We start from the raw sequence: 22,069 nt of genomic DNA, 5'->3' as shown, positions 1-22,069 counted from the left end.
AGAGAGGCAAAGTGCCCCTAAAGCTACTAGAGCTCAAGAAATCCTATGGGTTTCAAAGATATGGAGGGGTTCGAGAAGCTGCCCCTCATCTTGATCTTTTAGAAGATCAGTGGTTCAAATTCACCTGTGGCTCCCAGCTCCCACAAATCTTATGGCTGCCGGAGAAAACTACTTGTGAAATAAGGCTTTCCTGTAGCCAAGCGTTTAAAGGTCTTTCCATTGTTTAAGGTACAAATGAGACTTTCAAAGCAGTTATTACTACATTTGTATCCTACTCTTCTTCCAAGGAGCTCAGGGTAGCAAGCATCCCTGCCTGCATTTTGTGCTTACAACAACCCTGTGAAGCAGGCTGAAATATTAGGCAGAAGCTCACCCTGTGAGCTTCTGGGCTGAGCAGATATTTCAACTTAGATCTGTCTCCCTTCTATAGGTCAAATACTTCAACATATTTAAATAACCATGGGCTCTTTTTGAGACAATGTTTCTAAACATCTAGGTGCTTTTGTGTGTGTGTGGGGGGGGGCTGATTTAAGTATTTATTGCAGCATTACCTCAGCTTTCTAGCAAACTTGTGGCATGACTAAAAGGAAACCTTTAAAAAAATAATGAAAGAAAGAAAAGGGTGGAAACTGTCCTTGAGAATAGTGAACTGTTTCCTCACTCATCAGGAGACTACAGTTCCATTAGTTAATGTTTTTTTTGAGGTTGTTGCAAAGGAGCTGAAAAGCAACCCCCCCGCCCCCCCCCATATCTGGACAAGCAAAGAAGAGACAAAATAACAACAAATCACAAGCAGCTAAATCACAAGAAATGAAAGAGATGGCATACCTATCCTGTATGCCCTCTGTTAACTGTGGCTTCTCGCCCCCTTCACATACATAGATATTCTTTTCAGCGTCTTTGCCCTGTAGAGAGAGCGGTGATGCCTAGGGACCGATTCTAATCCAATCCCCTGCCAGGATGTACTCTATATCCCAGCATGGTGCTCACACTTGCTCTCTCTCCTTCTGTTCCCTAAGGAAAGGATAGCCATGCTGACAGCAGCAAGCTAAAACCCAGGCGGAGATCCTAAAGGGAGGCCACAATGCAATTTTCTATGGCCTCAGATTAAATGTCCTTTCTCCCCACTACCTGTCTGCTGGAGAGAGGATGTATAATCGACCACGGCCATTCATTCACCTCCATTCACATTCTTCTATCTGCATCCCTGGATGTTTTATTTCCCATCCCGCATGTATTTCAGCTGGATTTGTCAGCAGCTTAACTCGGAGCTAATTAGCACCCTAGTATGGCTGCCTTTTCCACCACAGTCCCTTCACAAAAGGTTTACCTTGTGATTAAAGTTAGGTGCCTGCGGACAACACCCTCCAATGCATCCTTCTGCATTCTTGGAGAATTAAGCCAGAAGGAGGAGAGGAGGGGTGGGGGAGAAACACCCACATTTTCTCTAATCCCAAGGAAAAAACAAAACTCGAAAGAGGACTTAACTCTCTTCCAGAAAGTTAAATCACTTAACTCTGCCTGACCTGTCTGCCAGAAGGCAGGAAGCTGAACTCACAAGCCTATGATCCTTTGGCACAAAAGATCTGCTGATGCTTTGGGGTGGGGGCTGGGCTTTGTTTCTATTTAGGTGGAATGGCTCGCCACCATTCACACCCCACTTCCACTCCTTCAAGAAATCCAAATGGCTGAAGATAATAAGGGCGCAAAATCGAAAACTACTTGAATGCCCCCGGGGTGCCGAAGTTAATGGGATTTACAAGTTTGTGAATGGTTTTCAAGATTGCAGCCAAAATGGTTGGAAGGAGCTTTATCTTCCTTTAAGAAGAAGATATTATATTTGGCAGTTTTACTATGTCAAACATTGTATCTCAACACACACACACACACACACACACAGTATTGTACTTTGATTGCCTTAAGCAGCTAGTATCATCAAATGTACTAGCTACTTATGGCTATCAAAGAGCCAGTATGGTGTAGTGGTTACAGTGTTGGACTGGGACTCGAAAGACCTGAGTTCTATTCCCCACATGGCCATGAAGCTCACCAGGTGACTTTGGGCCAGTCACTGGCTCTCAGCCTAGCCTACCTACAGAGTTATCATAGAATAGTAGGGTTGGAAGGGGCCTATAAGACCATCCAGTCCAACCCCCTGCTCAGTGCAGGAATCTGAGCCAAAACATCCCTGACAGATGGCTGTCCAGCTTCATCTTGAATGCCTCCAGTGTGGGAGAGCAATACAGTGTGCCATATTGCTCTAACGGTCAGGACGCTTTTCCTGATGTTCAGCCAGAATCTGGCTTCCTGTCACTTGAGCCCAGTATTCCGTGTCCTGCACTCTGGGATGATCGAGAAGAGATCCTGGCCTTCCTGTCTGTGACAACCTTTCAAGTACTTGAAGAGCGCTATCCTATCTCCCCTCAGTCTTCTCTTCTCTTTCAGTCTCTCCTCATAGGGCTTTGTTTCCAGTCTCCTGATCATCTTCGTTGCCCGTTGTTGTGATGATAAAATGGAGAGGAGAGCTATGTAAGCCATCTTGGGTACCTTCCAAGAGGATAAAAGGCAGGATATAAGCGTAATAATGAATAAATGAATGAATAAAGGCTCTATCTATTTTTCTTTGGATTTTTCCATCTGTAGATTAGATGAATGAATTAAAGCAGCCTTCCCCAACCTAGTATCCTCCCGATGCATTGGACTGGGAATGATGGGGGTTGTAGTCCAACACATCTGAAGACCCTCAGGTTGGGAAAGGCTGACTTAGAAGAACCAAAATTAACCTATATCATTTTTGCTTGTTCCACAGAGTGGCTCCAGTGTGGTTGTTATGTAACCATTATGTAAGACCCTATAGCTGAATGCACTTACTTTCCCTCCCTACCCCTTTTCTCTTTTGCATTGTATCTATTCGATTGGGCAGGCCCCTATCTCATAATGTTGTATTTTGTAATGTTGTTGTTGTATTTTTTATTAATTGTTGTAAACCGCCCAGAGAGCTTTGGCTGTGGGGCAGTACAGAAATAAATAAATAAATATAATATAATATAATATAAAGCTACAATATGCTAGTATTGGGGGGTGTTTGTATTTTGGCCCACTCCTCTTGCTTTTGGCTTCTCCCACACCCGAGGATGCAGCCCCCAAAAGCTTTTCCAAGATGCAATTCAGCCCTCGGGCTGAAAGAGGTTCTCTGGGAACTGGCGGTCCTTCAAATAAGTGCTCAGCTCTCCAGCTGGCAGGGTGGATGCATCCGGCATGGTCGCTTAATTTGTCAAGGCACACTCGGCCCCCTTCGCACCACCCTGTTTGGGAATCGCTAGCACATGGCATGCTTAGCATTCCCTAACTGGGGAAAGCTCCTGATGAGAAGATAGAGAAATCCCTCAAAATGATGCCTCAGAGATGGGTTGACCTCATGGAGTACATGAGCCCTGGGACCGCAAAAGGAACTCAGGATGGCCTAGTTTTCTTTCTGCTGCACCTGCGTGCAAAGACAGGAAGGCTGACGGCGCTAGCAGCTGGGATAGAGACATGCTGTTTTTGATGACAGCGAATGGAAATTTGCTTTTACTCCACTGACAGAGCAGCTGCGTTTGGCCATGATTGTAAGCGTTGGCTGAATAGATTCCTTGTAGCTTAGCCAGATCCTTAATGCAGTGGCTCTTGCTGCAGTTTTTAAAAGGTCCATTACTCAATCATTCCTAGTCCCAAGGGAAACTACGGGAGCAGAGGCGGACACCAAAGTTGCCAAAGGCAGGATGGACATAGACAGTTTAAGGAGGGAGCTTCCACGCTTCACCGGAAGGGCAGGCTCACACTTCCATGTTCCCCCATGGACAGATGCCATCTTCCCCCCACAATAGATAGGTACTATGCACTGCATGCTTTCAAGGAACATTTTGAAATCGGACTTGGAGAGTCCTAGTGAACCTTTCTTACCTTTCTTAAGAGATCTGGAGGACATCTGGAGGACACCAGGTTTGGAAAAGCTGCTATCTGTTTTCCACCACGGATGCATGAGCATTTCATTTTTTGCTCTCAAAACATATGATCTAAAAGGGCTTCTCCCCCCACCCCCACATCCCAAAACCCATTACTCAGACACCCATGACTCAGTCACACCACTTAAGAAGACGTATTAGTATTGCCAAGCTGAAATTTACAGGAGAATAAATTAAAAACTAACACACCATACATCTCTAATGAAACAAGATGTTTTGATTAATGTTCTGCTGTTTCAAGGAATCCCCTTGGAATTAGCTGCTCTCAAACTTTGGCCAGGCCGCCAGCTGCCTCCTGCTCTTTGTGCATTAGAAAATTCTAATGACTAACGAATAAACACATTCTGTCATCAGTGTCTGTCAGTCCTAGTGAGCTGGTATGGCAGTGCCAAGAGGAATATCAGCCCGAATGCGGCTCTAATGAAGCACAACGTTACATGTAACAACTCTGGGACCCTGGAGGGGATGTACACCCTATTTGCATCAAAAGATGCAATTTTGCCTTGTAGGTGGCCTTGTAGGCCCCTTCCAACCCTACTATTCAGTTGGCCTGGATAACCATGATGATGCAGACTGGATACATATTAACATGCTAGGAATATAGGAAACTGCTGTTTACCAAGTCAGACCATCATTCTGAACAGCTCAGTAGAGCCAGTGTGGTGTAGTGGCTAGAGTGCTGGACTGGGAGTCGGGAGATCCGGGTTCTAGTCCCCACTCGGCCATGGAAGCTCACTGGGTGACTTTGGGCCAGTCACAGACTCTCAGCCCAACCTACCTCACAGGGTTGTTGTTGTGAGGATAAAATGGAGGAAGGAGGAGGATCATGTACGCTGCCTTGAGTTCCTTGGAGGAAAAAAGGCAGGATATAAATGCAATAAATAAATAGTATACTCTACCCTGATTTCAGTGGCGCTCTAGGGTGCAGAGAGGAGACTTTTCCAGGCCAGTCTGGTACCTTTTGCATGCTAAGCTATGGCACTTCCCCAAAGTTATGGCCTTTCCTAATCTGCAGCATACAATCTAGCTCTGCATTGCTAGATTGGGATGACAGGCCTTCCTCTGTAAGAAATGGTGTTTCCAAGGTGGCCACAGAGCTTCTCACTGCTTTGGAAATCCAATCCACTCTTCACCTCCTGCCAAGACCGTGAAATGCCATCAGACCCTTTAATGGAACTCAGCTCCAGTGTGTCTCCGCTGCTCCGAAGAGCTCTTTATATGCTATAGTGAATGCACGTAGGTGTGGAAGGGGGATCATGCTTGCTGGCCTACCCCTGTCATGGGTCCGGCTTAACCAGTGAAAGAGCCTACATGGATACAACGTGCATAAGTATAGACTCTGCACATCTGGCTGGAACTCTTCCTATTAGATGGTCCCTGATTATGGACCAAAGCATATGTTCTCAGTGGTAGAACATATGCTTTGCATGTGAAAGGTCCAAGGTTCATTCCCTGACATTTTCAGTTAAAAGCATCAGGTAGCAGGTGCTGGGGAAGGGCTGTAGCTCAGTGGCAGAACACCTGCTTTAGATCAAGGGTGCAGAACTGTTTTCTGGTAGGGGGCTGGGTTGCCTCCTGCCAGGCCCACCTCAGGCCAAATGATGTCAGGGGGTGCAACCCCACCCCTGTCATCACCCTCTCTCCCTTTTTTCATTGCGCTGGAAGGAGGCACAGAACTGTGCCTGCTCCCAGAATGGACAAAGGGACCAAGGCTGCCCTCGCATCTCCACTGCTGAATCCGTTGTGGCTGCTGTTCACTGCATGGGTGAGTCCTAATGCCTAGGCTGCCCACATTCCCCACTGCTGTCTCTGATCTTCCACCCCGACTGCTGCTCTCCCCAGTGAGGGCCCAGGCTGTATCCCTGCTGCTTGGAGACAACAGATTGGAAACAGCAGTCGGGGTGTGTGTGTGCTCTCTAGGTGGATTTCTCCAGGGGGCAGGGCTTGGAGTCTAAGCCCTGACCCCCAGAGAAAACACAAGGGGCTGTGTGGGTGCCCTGTGGGCTGGAGGTCCTGCACCCCTGTTTGATATGCAGAAGGCCCAGGTTCAGTCCCTGGTATCTCCAGATAGAGCTGGGAAGGGGCCTGATCTGAAAGCTTGGAGAGCTGCTCCCAGTCAGAGTAGACCAGGGATGGGCAGAAGGTAGACCTCCAGATGTTTGGGGCTTCAACTCTCACACTCCCTGCCAGCATGGGTTATAATCAGGAATGCTGGGAACTGAAGTCCAGAACATCTGGAGATCAACTTTGTGCCCACCCCTGGTGTAGACTATACCAAGACAGATGCACCGATGGCCTGAATCAGTGTGAGGCAGCTTCCTATGTACAAAATCTCTGCCACTCCAGCCTATTTGCCAGCGTGAATACCTTTTCTATAAGGCCTTTCCTGTAACAGGCCACACCTTCCACCACACACTCAGTAAAACTGCCACCAGGACCTTTGCCTCAGGTCCAACGCCTTTGCTTCTCAAGAAGTGAGGACACCCTGGCTTTTTATTCCGACATATATTGTTCTCTTTATCACTTTTACTGTTTGATAGGCACGAGCCGTAGGCATCAAATTTTGAAAAGCAAAGAAATATTTCTTATTTACAGAATTAAGGTTGAACACTAAATAACTACTTTACTCTCCTCCTGCACATCATTAATTGAGTTACAGTAATAAGTCAGTTTAAATTTTCTATATTTCCTCATACACACGCATGCTCAGTCGCCACTCTAATCCTATAAACGCAGATCCGAGGTACTCCGCACAAGGCCTATCTATCTCTTCCCTATCCAGACTCCACAGGCACTGCTGCCTGTTTATATATTGCACAACCCCCCCGCCCCCCCCCCACATAAATGTACAGGCTCTTTCCACCTGTTATGTCAAACACATGCAAGAAGGTAGAGGGCGGGGTGAGGCCAGCCAGTGAGGCACTCCATCATAACATGTGAAGACACCCAGTGAGTGTTAAAGTCATTAGGAAAAATACTGATTGGATTTACCCTGTGAGAATAGCAGAGAAGCACCAAGACTGGAATAATTGTTGTCTTGGTTAGCGACCAAAAATCTGCTTTCCTCCTTTTGATCTCGGCAAATCCAAAGTATTTTGACACTGAAGAAAGTTGTTTTCCTTTTCAAACCCAACCAAGTGAAAGTTTCCTAACTGCTAACACAAAATCTCATCCAGGGTTTAAGAAACAAAACACATGTACACCAACCCCCCTCTGGAACATGATGACAGATTGTTGTTGTTGTTGTTGTTATTTAATTAAACCTTCAGTGTAACTGCCCAATTCAGAGGACATATTTTTTTTAAATTAAAAGGTAAAAAAAAAAGTATGTATCGAATGAGTCACTGGGTTTGCTTGGTATCTTTCACACTTTCAAGCATGGCAGCCCTTTGAATGATGAAAATGTTTTGCTAACAAGATCTGGCAATGTTTTTCTTCAGTCTGCTCTGACTTCCAAAGACAGCCTGTGGATTGGCACAAAGAGCACAAAACTTGCAGGACATTTTTTTAGATCATATCTCAAGCGTGCTGTAACACAAAGCATTTATTCTGCAGCAACTGAATACAATATTGTTAGCTGTCCAAGACTTCAAGTATGACTGCAATCTGCTTTTTCTCTTTCCACATTCAATATTAAAGTCAGCAACGTGCACACACGTACACCTTCTTTTCAAACATTCTAATGTTCCAGCGTGCACAACTCTTATGCTTTTACATTTTGGTATACTATTACAATTTAAAACAAAGATGGAAATGTGTCTGGTGGGGCGGGGGATCTATAAAAAGTTGTGTGTTTTTTTAAGTAGCAGTGCAATATTATATGTTTCTATTCAAAAGTAAGCCCTATTCAATTCAATGGGACATCCTTCCAGGTAAATGTATATAGGGTTGCAGCCTTAGCCATCAGTTATTGAACCATTCAGCTTCATTAGATAATTCTGAATTCTAGTATTATGATAGATGAGAAAAAGGTCTTTCTCTCCGCTTTCTCTGCACCATGCATAATTTGATACACCTCTATCATGTCCCCCTTAATGAAAAAGCCCAAAACTGTTATAAATTTTCCTTGTAGGGGAACATAAGAACATAAGAACATAAGAAGAGCGATGCTGGATCAGAACAAGGGTCCATCTACATGGCTTGGGACCACAATATCTGACGGCATGCCTCCCCATAATGAACCTATGCATACTCTACGTTCAGCATCTAAGATCCTCCTCAGGGTGCCTCCTCTGAGGGAGGGAAGCTTGGAAGATGGCAATGAGGGAGAGGGCCTTCTCAGTGGTACCCCCCCTCTGTGGAACGAGCTCCCCAATGAGGTCTGCCTGGTGCCAACATTGTTGTCTTTTCAGCACCAAGTTAAGTCCTATCTCTTTTCCCAGGCATTTGGCAGAGTTTTATTTCGAAAGCAAGAAATTGCAAGTAGATAAATAGGTACCGCTTCGGCGGGAAAGGTAACAGCGTTCCGTGCACCTCGGTGTTCAGTCATGCCAGCCACATGACCACGGAAGCGTCTTCGGACAGCGCTGGCTCTTCGGCTTAGAAACGGGGATGAGCACCGCACCCTAGAGTCGGACACGACTGGTTGGGGACACCTTTACCTTTAGATGTGTCTTTAGTTATGACTGACTGTTCAATTTTTTTTTTTTAGTTCTATGTTGTTTGTGTATATTGTCTGTGTGCTTTTATATAAATGGCTTTTAAACTTTGTATATTGTATTTTAATGTTTTAACTTCTGTAAACTGCCCAGAAAGCTTCAGCTATGGAGTGCTATAGGAATGTAATAAATCATCACCATCATCATCTAGTCCAGCATTCTGTTCACACTGTGGCCAAGCAGCTCTCAATGGGAGACCCACAAGCAAAACATCAGTGTGACAGCACCCTCCTGTTTGGGAGGTGTTCCAGCCCATGATCATTTTGATTTCACCCTATTCTACACCTTTTCCATCTGTACAATATCTTTACTGAGGTGGAGCAACCAGAATTGTACACAGTAGTGTTTGCACCATTTATTTATATATAAGGGCATTACTATATTGGCAGTTTTGTTTCCAGTCCTTTCCCTAATGAATCCCTGTTTCATCTAGTTCTATTTTTTATCCTGCCCTTTCCCAAAGACTTGGGGAAGGTGACAACTGTTAAAAATAAAGCAAAACACACACAAAACACACAGCCAAACATTATGTGGAAGAACAGGCAATGATCAAGCAAGACTCTCAAACTCAACGGTATTGCTACATAACATCTCTACAATAAAATTCCACCCATCAGCAGCAAGATCTGAATAGGTTCAAAAGGCACTAACTTGAACCACAGTGCCCCTTGCCATACATAATACCCATAGAAATATAACATATTGCCCTGAGGGGATGGGAGAAGACAACAAGACAAGGGGCTGGTTTGCACCCTACAACAGACCAAGGATTATTTGAGGATTGTTTAACCCTGCCAACCTGGTTCAGATGACATGACAAACCATGGCAACCCCCCGCCGGAGGTGGAATAGTCAAAATGGCTGCCAGCATGCGCTGCAACCCCATGTGGCTTAAGTAAGCTGTTGTGGGCTGAAGTGACCATGTGAACCTAGTCAATTCAGTGAGTAGCCACCATCTAGCTCCCAGATGTGCCTCCCCACCCCACCCCAGCTGCCACTAGAAGGGTGTCTGAGGAATCCTCTTGCCCTGAGGGGAAGGAAGAAGAACTTGAAGAAGCTTGACCTCAAAAGAAGAGAAACTGTAGAAAAGAAGAAAGGAAAGAGGAATTGGCCAGCAAACAGCCCAGCCCAGAAGGACAATAGGTGCAGTAATTCTTGTGAACTGCTCAGAGAGCTTCAGTTATTGGGTGGTATAGAAGTGTAATACATACATACATGAATCTTGAATACAATTGAAATATAAAGAAATTGAATACAAATAAAAACTTGAATACAATTGATCCCAGAATATGGATATTTCCATCCATCTGGGTAAGTGAATCAAGCATCACCTTTATGTTTTTCCCCTCCTTTGTCCCAATCATTTCCCTTGTTTCTCCTGTCTTTTTAGATTTTAAGCCCGAGGGCAGGCATGTCTAATTATTGATTCTTGTATGCCACTCTGGGAGACTTTTGACTGAACAGTGGGATACAAATGCTTTGAATAATTAAATAAATGCTAATTAAAGGCACACTGCTCAATCCTGGGCACAGAATGCCAGCCAAAATAGGAAAGTTTTACAGTTCCTCTAGGCAGGCTGGGACTCTGAAGGGTCTCCTCAAAGGACCTTTGGGAAGAAATCACAGCCCACTGGAAAAGCACATGCTTTGCATGTCGGAGGTTCCAGGTTTAATCCCTGGCGTTTCCAGTTGAAAGAATCATGTAACAAAGGCGATGGCAAAGATTCTGGAGAAATATTGCCCTCTGGGACTCAAAACATTAAGTGCCATGGAAGTATGATGCTTGGCATATGAACTCCTTTTGGCCATTAAAGTGCTCTCCCATGCAGCACTGGGGTCACAAAAATACTCCAGGACATGATCCAAAGGCACATGATACAGTCACCTTGTTGGACCTAATTAGAACTGGGGCTGGTCTGGGAAAATGGGAAAATGCATGTGTACCTTTTGCATGTCACTTTCAGCTCCTGGGACAAAAAGCAGTATATAAATAAATACATATTGCCTGTCAACGTGTACTTATATGCATTATTTTTCTGAGCCCATAGGAAAGAATAACCACATAGGGGCTAAAGGAATTAATGCCATATGTAACCCCCCTAACCGCTGATTGTGTATCTAAGATGCCATAAGAAAGGTCAGTGTTATGGCTGTAACTAGCCTTCTCTGCATCCAAGACAGGGTCCAAGTCAATGCCCTTCCCTTGAAATCGGCAGCCCAACAGTTCTGGGTACCATGTCTAGATATACCGACTACTGTGGAATGTGCTTGGTAGTGTCGGTGACAATGTAAAAATTATGCACCTTTAAGATTGTACCCCAGTACTGCTTCCCACCCTTTTGTTGACTATGAGTGCTACTCCATTTCTTCTAAGGGATTCTTACCCACAGTAGTAGATATGATAGTCACCTGAATTAAATTCACCCATGCCTGTCCATTTTAGTTCACTGATTCCCAAGATGTCGATGTTCAGTCTTGCCATCTCATGTTTGACCACCTCCAGCTTACCTTGATTCATTGATCTTACATTCCAGGTTCCTAAACAATATTGTTCCTTACAGCATCGGATTTTCTTTTCATCACCAGACACATCCACAGCTGAGTGTCCTTTCGGCTTTGGCCCAGCCGCTTCACTCTTTCTGGCGCTACTTGGAAATACCCTCTGCTCTTCCCCAGTAGTATATTGGACACCTTCCGACCTGAGGGGCTCATCTTCCAGCATCATATCTTTTAGCCTGGTGATACGTTCCATGGGGTTTTCTTGGCAAGAATACTGGTGTGGGTTGCCATTTCCTTCTCCAGTGGACCACATTTTGTCAGAACTCTCCGCCATGACCTGTCCGTCTTGGGTGGCCCTGCACGGCATAGCTTATGGCTTCACTGAGTTACGCAAGCCCCTTCGCCACAGCAACGCAGTGATCCATGAAGGGGAATCTTAGCCAACAAATTTGGAACACTCAACAGTGGCCGCAAGACTGGAAAAGGTCAGTTTACATTCCAATTCCAAAGAAGGGCAACACCAAAGAGTGTTCAAACTACCGCACAATTGCGCTCATTTCACATGCCAGCAAGGTGATGCTCAAAATCCTACAAGCTAGGCTTCAGCAGTATGCGAACCAAGAACTACTGGAAGTACAAGCTGGGTTTCGAAGAGGCAGAGGAACTAGCGATCAAATCGCCAACATTCACTGGATCATGGAGAAAGCAAGAGAATTCCAGAAAAATGTCTGTTTGTTTGTTTGTTTATTTATTTATTTATTTATTGCATTTATATCCTGCCTTTTTTCCTCCAAGGAACTCAAGGCAGCGTACATGATCCTCCTCCTTCCTCCATTTTATCCTCACAATAACAACCCTGTGAGGTGGGTTGGGCTGAGAGTCTGTGACTGGCCCAAAGTCACCCAGTGAGCTTCCATGGCCGAGTGGGGACTAGAACCCGGATCTCCCGACTCCCAGTCCAGCACGCTAGCCACTACACCACACTGGCTGTTTCTGCTTCATTGACTACGCTAAAGCCGTTGATTGTGTGGATCACAACAAACTGTGGCAAATTCTTAAAGAGATGGGAGTACCAGACCACCTTACCTGTCTCCTGAGAAACCTGTACGAGGGTCAAGAAGCAACAGTAAGAACCAGACATGGAACAACCGATTGGTTCCAAATTGGGAAAGGAGTATGACAAGGCTGCATATTGTCACCCTGCTTATTTAACTTATATGCAGAATACATCATGAGAAACGCCGGGTTGGATGAATTACAGGACGGAATTAAGATTGCTGGGAGAATTATCAACAACCTCCGATATGCAGACGATACCACCCTAATGGCAGAAAGCGAAGAGGATCTAAAGAGCCTCTTGTTGAGGGTGAAAGAGGAGAGTGGAAAAGCTGGTTTGAAACTCAACATTAAAAAAACGAAGATCATGGCATCTGGCCCCATCACTTCCTGGCATATAGAAGGGGAAGAAATGGAAGCTGTGACAGATTTTACTTTCTTGGGCTCCAAGATCACCGCAGACGGTGACTGTAGCCATGAAATTAAAAGACGCTTGCTCCTTGGGAGGAAAGCTATGGCAAACCTAGACAGCATAGTAAGAAGCAGAGACATCACCTTGCCGACAAAGGTCTGTCTAATCAAAGCTATGGTTTTCCCAGTAGTAATGTATGGCTGTGAGAGCTGGACTATAAGGAAAGCTGAGCGCTGAAGAATTGATGCTTTGGAACTGTGGTGCTGGAGAAGACTCTTACGAGTCCCCTGGACTACAAGGAGGTCCAATCAGTCAATCCTAAAGGAAATCAACCCCGAGTGCTCATTGGAAGGACAGATACTGAAGCTGAAGCTCAACTATTTTGGCCACCTAATGCGAAGAGAAAACTCTCTGGAAAAGACACTGATGCTGGGAAAGACTGAAGGCAAAAGGAGAAGGGGACGGCAGAGGATGGGATGGCTAGATAGCATCACCGATGCAATGAATATGAACTTGAGCACGCTCTGGGAGAGAGCGGAGGACAGGAAGGCCTGGCGTGCTATGGTCCATGGGGTCACGAAGAGTCGGACATGACTGAACGACTGAACAACAACAAAGGGTAAGATTGACAACATTTTACATCCTCTTCCACCAGCAGCATTCACTGGGCCTGTTTGCATGATCATGGTGGAGAAATAAGTCACAGAGGCTTATTTCCCCCACTGTGCATGCTAGTTGTGTGCTGGGGGGATTTTCATAATTACCCTTGCTGGTGTGGCTTGCCGTGTTGTGCAACCCTAGTGAAGATAGCTTGTTGCCATAGTTAACAAACCTCCCCAGAAACCTTCAACAGCCCAAGGGTTCTGGGTGGTTGTTAACCGTGGCAACAAGCCATCCTTGCCTGGTTCTCACAACACAGCATACGACTGGCACATGCGGGGGGGAAATAATCCACCCTGGTTTATTTTCCCCTACGTGATTGTGCAATCCCAGTCATTGTCTGAGTGGGCCAGTTCACACAATTGCTGCAGCCCACTGGGACTTATTTATTTAGGCCATGGTGGGTGGTGGTGGGTTGCCGTGTGTGCTGGCGGTCATTATGAACATTCAAGCCATGGCAGACAGTCGCCGTGGTTTATCGAGACATCTGAACCCAGCAAGGGTGAGTTGTTGCCATGGTTAACAAAGCACCCACAATCCATGGCCTGTTTTTAGGTTTTGGGTGGTTTGTTAACCGTGGCAACAACCCACCCTGTACCGCAACTCCCTGCAGCAGCTTGAATATTCACAATGGCTGCCAGCAAGCACTGCAACTGCTTGATTATTTCCCCCTGCTTGATTATTTCCAGTCAGAGATCAGGTTCACACAATCAGGGAGGAAAAATAAGCCATGGTGGCTTATTTTCTCACCCTGCGTGTGCTGGTGCAAGTCACCTAATTTCCATAATTACCCTCACTGGGTGCTGAGTGCAGGTTGTTGTGATGTCCGAACCTGGTGAGGGTGGGTGGTGGGGGTGGTGTACAAATCACCCCGAAACCCATGGCTTGTTCTTGGGCCAATTGAATGCACCAGCTCACACAATCACTGCAGCCCAAGTGATTGCTGCAGCAATCATGCAAACACAGTAATGTGTTAGACTAGGAGTGAACAGAATGCGTATCTGCAGATATTTTGGACTTCAGCTCCCACAAGCCCCTGCCAGAATGGCCAATGGTCAGGAATGCTGGGAGTTGGTCCAAAACATCTGGAGATCTACTTTCTGTCCACCCCTGTGTTAAGACTGCAGAGAGCTAGCCAAGTTCATGGGCTGCCTCTACAAGTCACTGTCCTGTCTAAAAGTGTCAGATCAGAAGAACACATAAGAACATAAGAAGAGCCATGCTGGATCAGACCAAGGGTCCATCTAGTCCACCATTCTGTTCACACAGTGGCTAACCAGTCATGCATGGGAACCCACAAGCAGGGCATGAGTGTAACACCACCGTCCCAGCCATGTTCCCCAGCAACTGGTGCACATAGGCATATTGGCTCTGATACTGGAGGTAGCATATAGCCATGAGGACTAGTAGCCATTGATGGCCTTGTCCTCCAGGAATTTTTCCAGTCCTCTTTTAAAGCCATCCGATTGGTGGCCATCACTACATCTTGTGGTAGTGAATGTCATAGTTTAACTATGCGCTGTGCGGAGAAATACCTCCTTTTATATGCCCTGAATCTCCCATATACATGGCTATGGCCAAGAAAGATCTGTTGTGCCTCCAGAAGCCATTGTGCAGCTATTCCATCATTTTCACCTTAACGGAATTACTGCAGTAAGAAAAAAAAGACAGAAGAGGCAGGAGGGTTATGAGTGGAAGACGATGACGTCTGGATCCCCTGTAAAAATCCATAAATGTGGCAGAGTGATGGCATAATAAAAGCCTTATCTGGAAGCCCCGCTGGAATCCTGGATATGTAAATAATCTGCGTGTGGCTTGAGTACCAAAGAGACATTTATTTAGAACTTTCTAATGCTACTATTTTAGACATGGGAGTGACGTGAAGAAGCATGGTTTGAAAACAATACCAGGATGTAGAGCTAAAATGATAACTCTGTAGGGCTAGTTTGTTGTTCTTGGGAATGCCACATTGACAGACTGGACACAGTTCAGAGAAGATACAGGATACCGTATGATTAACCTGAACATTTTGAATGGCTTTAAAAATGAGTCTCTTGGCTCAGTCTTCAGAATTAAAGAAAGTTACACCCTGCAAAAGGCTATACTTTTATCCTCAACAGATCCAGTTTAATTTGTGTTGCTCGAAGGCTGGATTCCAAGGACTATAGAGCAAAGGATGATGTTTAGCCTAACAGTCTAGAATCCTAAAGCATAATATTTATGGCAGTTCTTGGAACAGCAATTACCCTCATTAGCTGAGGTCTCCCTCATTTGCCTCCTCCTCCTCCTCTACAAACAAAACAAAAACTATCCAAGGCAGCAAGGCAATTGCAGGATACATCAGCTCAGAAAGGATAATGGCGCTCGTCAAAGCCCTAAAAGATTATATTACTGACCCAAGTGATACCCTTGTTGTAAAAAAAAAAAAAAAAGTGGGTGGAAGGAGATAAACAGAAATGTTAAGTTGTCCAATCTCTTCAAACTGGGAGCTGCTGACAGCAAAGTTAAAAGGATAGAGGAGAGAGATGGATGATGCCAGGAGGTGTTTTCAAGAGTGTTTTTACTTAAAGCCTGTTAGAACTGTGTACACGTCAGACAGGAAAGCCTGCACAATATTATGCACGCCACCAAATCATGGGTTTGCCTTGTGTATCCCAGCAGCTATAGATGTCTCTGGTTCCAAAGCAAACACAGAATCCACTCCTCCCTTGTTGAGATAAGATTTCTGGGTTGGGAGGGTGGCGGGGGTGGGTGGGTTGATACACTATTTTTGAGACTTTGTAGGGTATGAGGGATGTGTGCTGAGACATCTGTGTCTGATGCTCAGCTGAAATGCCTGGTCTTATTTAGGGAAGTTCAGTGAGCTAGAATTCTTTAAGGTCTAGACGTTAGGGAAGTGATAAGGGCAAAATAGGGTAAGCCACTTTTCTATGGAAACAGGAAGCAGCACGGATCCCAAGAAAATGGCTGCCGTGTTGTGAATGGAGGCTACTCCATCAGAGAGAGTTTACTCTGGGCTTGGTTGTATAAATAGCTCCTGCTGTTTTAAGGGTTTTTTTTTTTTTCTCCTGTGAAAGGATTCCATGGGCCAAAAATAAAATAAACAAAGCCCTGGGCGTCAAGCCTCTGTTTTTGTTTTGTTCTTCAGATAGCACATTGGTTCTCTCACCATTTGGGATGACTCCAGATTTCCACTGTCTATTATTCTCATCTTCGCTTACACGATTGAGCAGTATTTTAAAGCCCCATAAAATCAGACACATTTCATCATTGTGACGTGCTTAAGGATTTAAAAAATTGCTCCTCTAATAAATGCTAAATTCCCAATGAGGATAATTACTCTTTGTGGATTAAAAGCCAGATAAACAGGATCAAGACCCCATTTGTAGAAAAGCTCATCTTGGAAGGAGACTGTAAAACACAGCCATAGCTAGACTGCTTGAGTCCAGAGTTCTGCAACACTTATGGATTGTCTATTGTGGGATCAGATGTGCCCAAGCGGTCCACGTTTATTTATTATTACATTTCTATACTATCCAGTAGCCAAAGCTCTTGATTAGGATAAATGTGTGTCTAGCATAATCTGGAGATGGAAAGCCCTTGCAGGGGAGATTTGGTCTATGGGTCTTATACTGACTATCCCTAATATAGGAGAAAGTCTGCCATGGCACATATTTTGGGGAAATATTCATATTCTCAGCCAGTCTTAACACATTTCCCTTGACTCTAAATAGGGCAGTCATCCCTGAAACATACAAGTAAGGACTGGTATACACCACCATGTTCGAAGCAGTTGCACATGTCTGTTTCACCATGTATACGCATGACCAATTGTGGCTCCCACCCATATGAACATGCAGTAGGAAAGAGCCACATAGCTATTTTGATGAGGTCAGTGTACACCATGGGGCTGTTCGTACGGAACGGCAGCAAATCATGGGTTGGTTAATTAAATAACCCACGATTTGCTGTGGCACATGCCAGGTGCATTCTGCAGCCTTTTTGGATATTCAGCCCCTGATCAGGCTGATCATGGGTTGCTATGTGAAGCCCAAACCTTGGCACTCTAGGTTAATCATGGATTAAACAAACCAAAGTTAACCTAGCTACTAAGTGTAGGTTAAAGCCTCTCCAACCCACCCCCACCCCCACCCCCAGTGATCTAGATCAGGACTGCTGCTGGAAAATAGAACGTGTGATGACAGCCATCCATGCACACCATGTTTCCCAACAGAACTGAGCTCCTGCCAGCCTGCCAAACAGCTGTTTGATGGGCTGGTGGGAGCCCAGTTCTGTGAGAAATGGGGGGTGTGAGAAGAGCCATGCTCACATGCCCTGTTTCCCAGCAGAATCGGCTGGTGGCAGCAGTGGTGCAGGGGCATGAATTGGGATGGGGTGGGGGAAGACACTTGTAGCAGGCTGTATCTGCCCTGCAGGTCATGGGTTGCCACCTCCTAGCTTAGAGTCAGAAGAGGCAGGCAAGAAAGGGAGCCAAGGTTGCTATGTCTTGAGCTTAGACCCTGACATGGCTATTCTGCCAGTTGCAACTTCTTCTACTATCAGCTGGCAACCCTAAGAGGCAACAAGAACCAAGAAGCATAGGGGGATGGGGGTCAGTCTGAATTTCACACATTGATTTGAATCAATACTCAAATGGATTTGCAGTTCTTTGGCTGCAGGCTTTTTGTCTTAATGCACCACACATGCAGACAGTGCAGCGGGTCTAACTTGCACCAGTCGAAACACAGATATCACGGAGCCTTTGTAATACATCTCTGTATCACCATGATGACAGGCTCGGTATACATAATAACATCATCTCTCTGTTACAGAAATCTTCATTCCCAAAGGTCCATTGTTTGTTTGTTACATTTCTAATCTGCCCAATAACTAATGTTCTCTAGGCAGATTACAAACAGTTAAAAAACTAAATGCCATAGAACAGTTAACAATATAAAATACAATACAAATATCTAAAAGAATAAAATACAATGTAGTGCAAAACAATCAACAGCACAGGAATCAATAAAACAGCTATAAAAATCTAGAACTAGGTCTTTAAAAATGCCTGGGAGAAAAGAAAGGTCTTTGCCTGGCATCAAAAAGATAACAATGTCGATGCCAGGTGAACCTCTCTGGGGACTTCTTTCCATAAGTGAGGGGTCACAACAGAGAAGACCCTGTCTCTTTTAGCCACCTGTCTTAACTTCCGTCAGTGGGGTACCCAGAGGAGGGCCTCCGAAGATAACCTAAGGGTCTGAGCAGGTACATGTGGGGGGAAATGTTCCTTTAGATTAATAAGTAGCTTGCTGATGATTCTTAAATATTCCCATTGGAGGAGGGCTTTAATGTGCTTGTTAGCATCCAGTCATTCCATATGCTTTATTTTGTAATGACACTACAGACGGCGCCCAGATCGAAAGACCTGATTAAATTCTATGCAAATCCAGCCTGAATGCAGAGCAAACCTCCCTTGATCCCCTGCCTAAGAATATATAAAATAATTCTAGCATATTAAGCATCCTCTCAATATTAGCGCCTTTCTGTATAGGTTTGGGAGTGCAGATTAGCAGCGACTGAACTCTGCCGCCTTGGCAAGCCATTTATTTACAGGCCTACATAATGAAAAAAGGAGCAGCTTGGATCAGTCTCTCCTCTCGAGGGGAGATACTTTTATCACTCACTGGTCATCACAACAAGTCCTTGTCAGGCCCCATGTTGACAATCTGATCAAAGCTGCCAGAGACAAAAATCAATGAATTTCAAAGGCTGCCACTCAGACATGCAGGAGTCTCACCAGGCTCCAAGTGATGCATTGAGGCTCCCATTCTCTAGTTCGAAGCCTGCTCTGCAGCACTAGTCTTCTAGTCTCCAGGCACACCAAAATCCATCATCAGTCTAAGAACCCATTTTAATATTGTCGAATTGCAGGCTATAAAAGCCAGACTGGCTTGCTCCTGACTCGTCTTTGAATACTGGGCTTCCCAGGACTTAACTTTTATGTGCCACTAGAAAGCTGACTTCTCTGAAGAACATTTTTGATGGCAGCTCCCTGATACGAGATTCCTTGTCTGTTCCAAATTTCCAGGTTGACTATTGAGCAATTTCAAGCTTTCCACCAAACATCAGAGTTCTACACATTTCTATTGAAATCAGGAGGCACAGGTCTGCCTTGGCATATAAGGGGCACAATCCTATGCATGTTTAGGCAGAGAAAAGGCCTACACCTCCCAGCATTCCCCAGCCAACTGGCTGGGGAATACTGAGTGTTGTAGGCCTTTTCTCTGTCTAAACATGCATAGGATTGTGCCCTAAATTATGTGTATGGCTTCACGCAACCACTTTGGCTAGGCATTTTTCTTCAAATCTGAAGAAGCTGACTATAGGCATCATACCAAGGATCACAGATGACTGGCATGCTATGTTGATTTTCACATATACCACATACAAGGCATGTTGCCATTTTTTGTTGACACAGCCTGACATACATGATTAATTTGCATGCACTCAATCAGTGTGGGGTATGGGTGGGGTATTCAGAGGGGCTGGGGCTCTTAGAGATAAGAAGCTGGATGCACACTAAGCTTAACAAAGTAGAGTTTAATATTCTGGTGTCTTCACTGCATACACCCACACACAGACTCCTATTCTTCCTTCCAAAATACCCCCTGTCCTTCCAGTATAGTATAAATTGATTAAGCCAGGGCATGTGAGTTACACAGGCCATTCCAAAACACTGTCTCAAATCAAGGAATAGATCTGTTACAAACATTGCAGGTGGATGCACAGAAGAGGCAACTACACAGATTAAGGGCACGATCCTATGCATGTTTAGACAGAAAAAAGGACTGTAACTTCCAGCATTCCCCAGCCAGGAATGCTGGGAGTTGGAGGGTCCCCCCCCCCCGTCTAAACATGCACAGGACTGTGTCTTAAATTTAGCTAGGGTGGCCACTTCTGCATCACCAAAAAAGAGGACAACGGAATTGCATAAACTTTGCACGTGCCCATTTATATGAATAGATGCAAATGGAAAATCAGTAGTATAATTTAAATGGAAATGCAATGCGGATCTCACCATAGTGGGAAGATGTTGACCAGGTGACCCATGTATCTGCTCAGTCTGCTGAGAACATAAGAAGAGCCATGCTGGATCAGATCAAGGTCCATCTAGTCCAGCATTCTGTCTACACAGTGGCCAACCAGCTGCCTGTGGGAAACCCACAAGAAGGACAGAAGTGCAACAGCACCGTCCCAGCCATATTCCCCAACAAGTGGTGTACATAGGCATACTGCTTCTGATATTAGAGGTGCTAACTTCTGATGGGCGACTTCAAGCCCCCTCTCCTCCTTTCTTATTGTTTGTTATCTTTAAACTGGGGTTGCCCTTCAAACAGAAGACACCTTCAAATAGAGCCCTTCAGACAGAGAACTGTTCTTTGTAAAATAGGGTACATGCCCACTTTAAACCTAGCCCAGGAAACAGTTGTGTGAATTGTCCCTTAGAGATGGGATGTACACTTTATGGTTGTCAATCAAATGTAGGAAGAAAGTTACCACCAGCAGTTAGTCGAAAACAAAGCAAAACAAAATCCCAGTATCAATTTACTACTTACATTGGGCACAACCAACTGGGAAAGTCTCTTGTACAATAATCCACATGGAAAGAGACAGGAGTTGTACAAGGCTGTGCTCCTGCAAAAAGCACTATTCGTTTTAAGAGAACTTACATAGAAGACATCCCCAATGGACTGAACTCTTTGTCTCCATCACATCCCCAGGACCAACATGTCAACAATGTCCATCTAACAACAGGCACATGTTACCGGACTGCTCTTGAAATACTACCCAGATGTATTCTCTCTCACATGCCTGGCATACACACAGAGAGATACACACACTTGTTAAGATGTTGCTGGCAGATATACATCTGCACTCTTGAATGCCCTTGAACTTAGAGAACATTCTGAATAGGCTTTTAGTATAGCAGTAGATTATTCATAAATATATTATTGTAAGGAGAGCCCTGTTGCCTGGCCCCATTCTTCCACAACAAAGCCCTGAGAACCCAATAGCTCAATAAATGAATAACTTTTATCTGCTTGGTTAATACCAGTACATGCATACTGGATTAATGTCCCCCTACTTCTTAGTAAAGAAAGAGGCTCAGATATTGCCCAAAGCATTTACATCACTTAAGTGGGTCCAATTTGCATGATAATCACCTCTTTGCAGGGAATTACTGCTTAATTAAAGAACAGCAGTCACTTTAATTAGCATGTCTCCATGCTCCCTGGTACTTTGCATGGATTCAAATGAGCTGCTCATTAAGCCCTGGCATTGATACAAGGTACGCCCTTTGGCCGTGATCTAACTAAATTAACATCAGGGGACAAGCCACTTCATGGTTCAGAAGGGATGACGGACAGCTCTTTCTTCACGTCTATTGCACACAGTCTACACTAGTGATGGCTAACTCCCAGAGAGGCATCTGGATGAAAATCTGAGGTCTTGTGAAATAACTTGGTAGAAAGCTGTTCTTAAATATGAATATATATGTGTGTGTGCATGTGCGTGTGCGTGTGCACGTACACACACACACACACACACGGGATGCTAGAGAAATTCGAGACAGATGAAAATGAGCTCGGAATTCTAAGAATCTGACCTGCAGAATCCACTGCAGACCGGTCTCCTCAGGCTGTGTGGAGTCTGTGGACTTTCCGATATTTGTTAAAAACTTTCCTGAAATTTACGCATATTTATCCATAGGAAAACAT

General features: G+C 44.9%; 1 long non-coding RNA gene across 2 annotated transcripts in view; it reads left to right on the top strand.

Annotated features, from left to right (window-relative positions):
* LOC146340534 (uncharacterized) overlaps window positions 1-22,069 on the top strand; it is a 112,483-nt gene that overhangs the window by 10,327 nt on the left and 80,087 nt on the right. Inside the window, exon 3 of one of the 2 annotated variants that reach the window (XR_014783723.1) lies at window positions 11,249-13,248. This is a non-coding gene — a long non-coding RNA (uncharacterized LOC146340534). Of the gene's footprint in view, window positions 1-8,076; window positions 11,191-11,248; window positions 13,249-22,069 lie in introns of those variants that run through there. The other variant, XR_014783722.1, reaches the window with a different exon arrangement.

Source organism: Heloderma suspectum, chromosome 6 (assembly GCF_057233095.1).
Source record: "Heloderma suspectum isolate Gila_16-S chromosome 6, 16-S_ref, whole genome shotgun sequence".
NCBI classification, from domain to species: domain Eukaryota; kingdom Metazoa; phylum Chordata; class Lepidosauria; order Squamata; family Helodermatidae; genus Heloderma; species Heloderma suspectum.
This window is presented reverse-complemented; position numbering and strand designations above follow the sequence as displayed.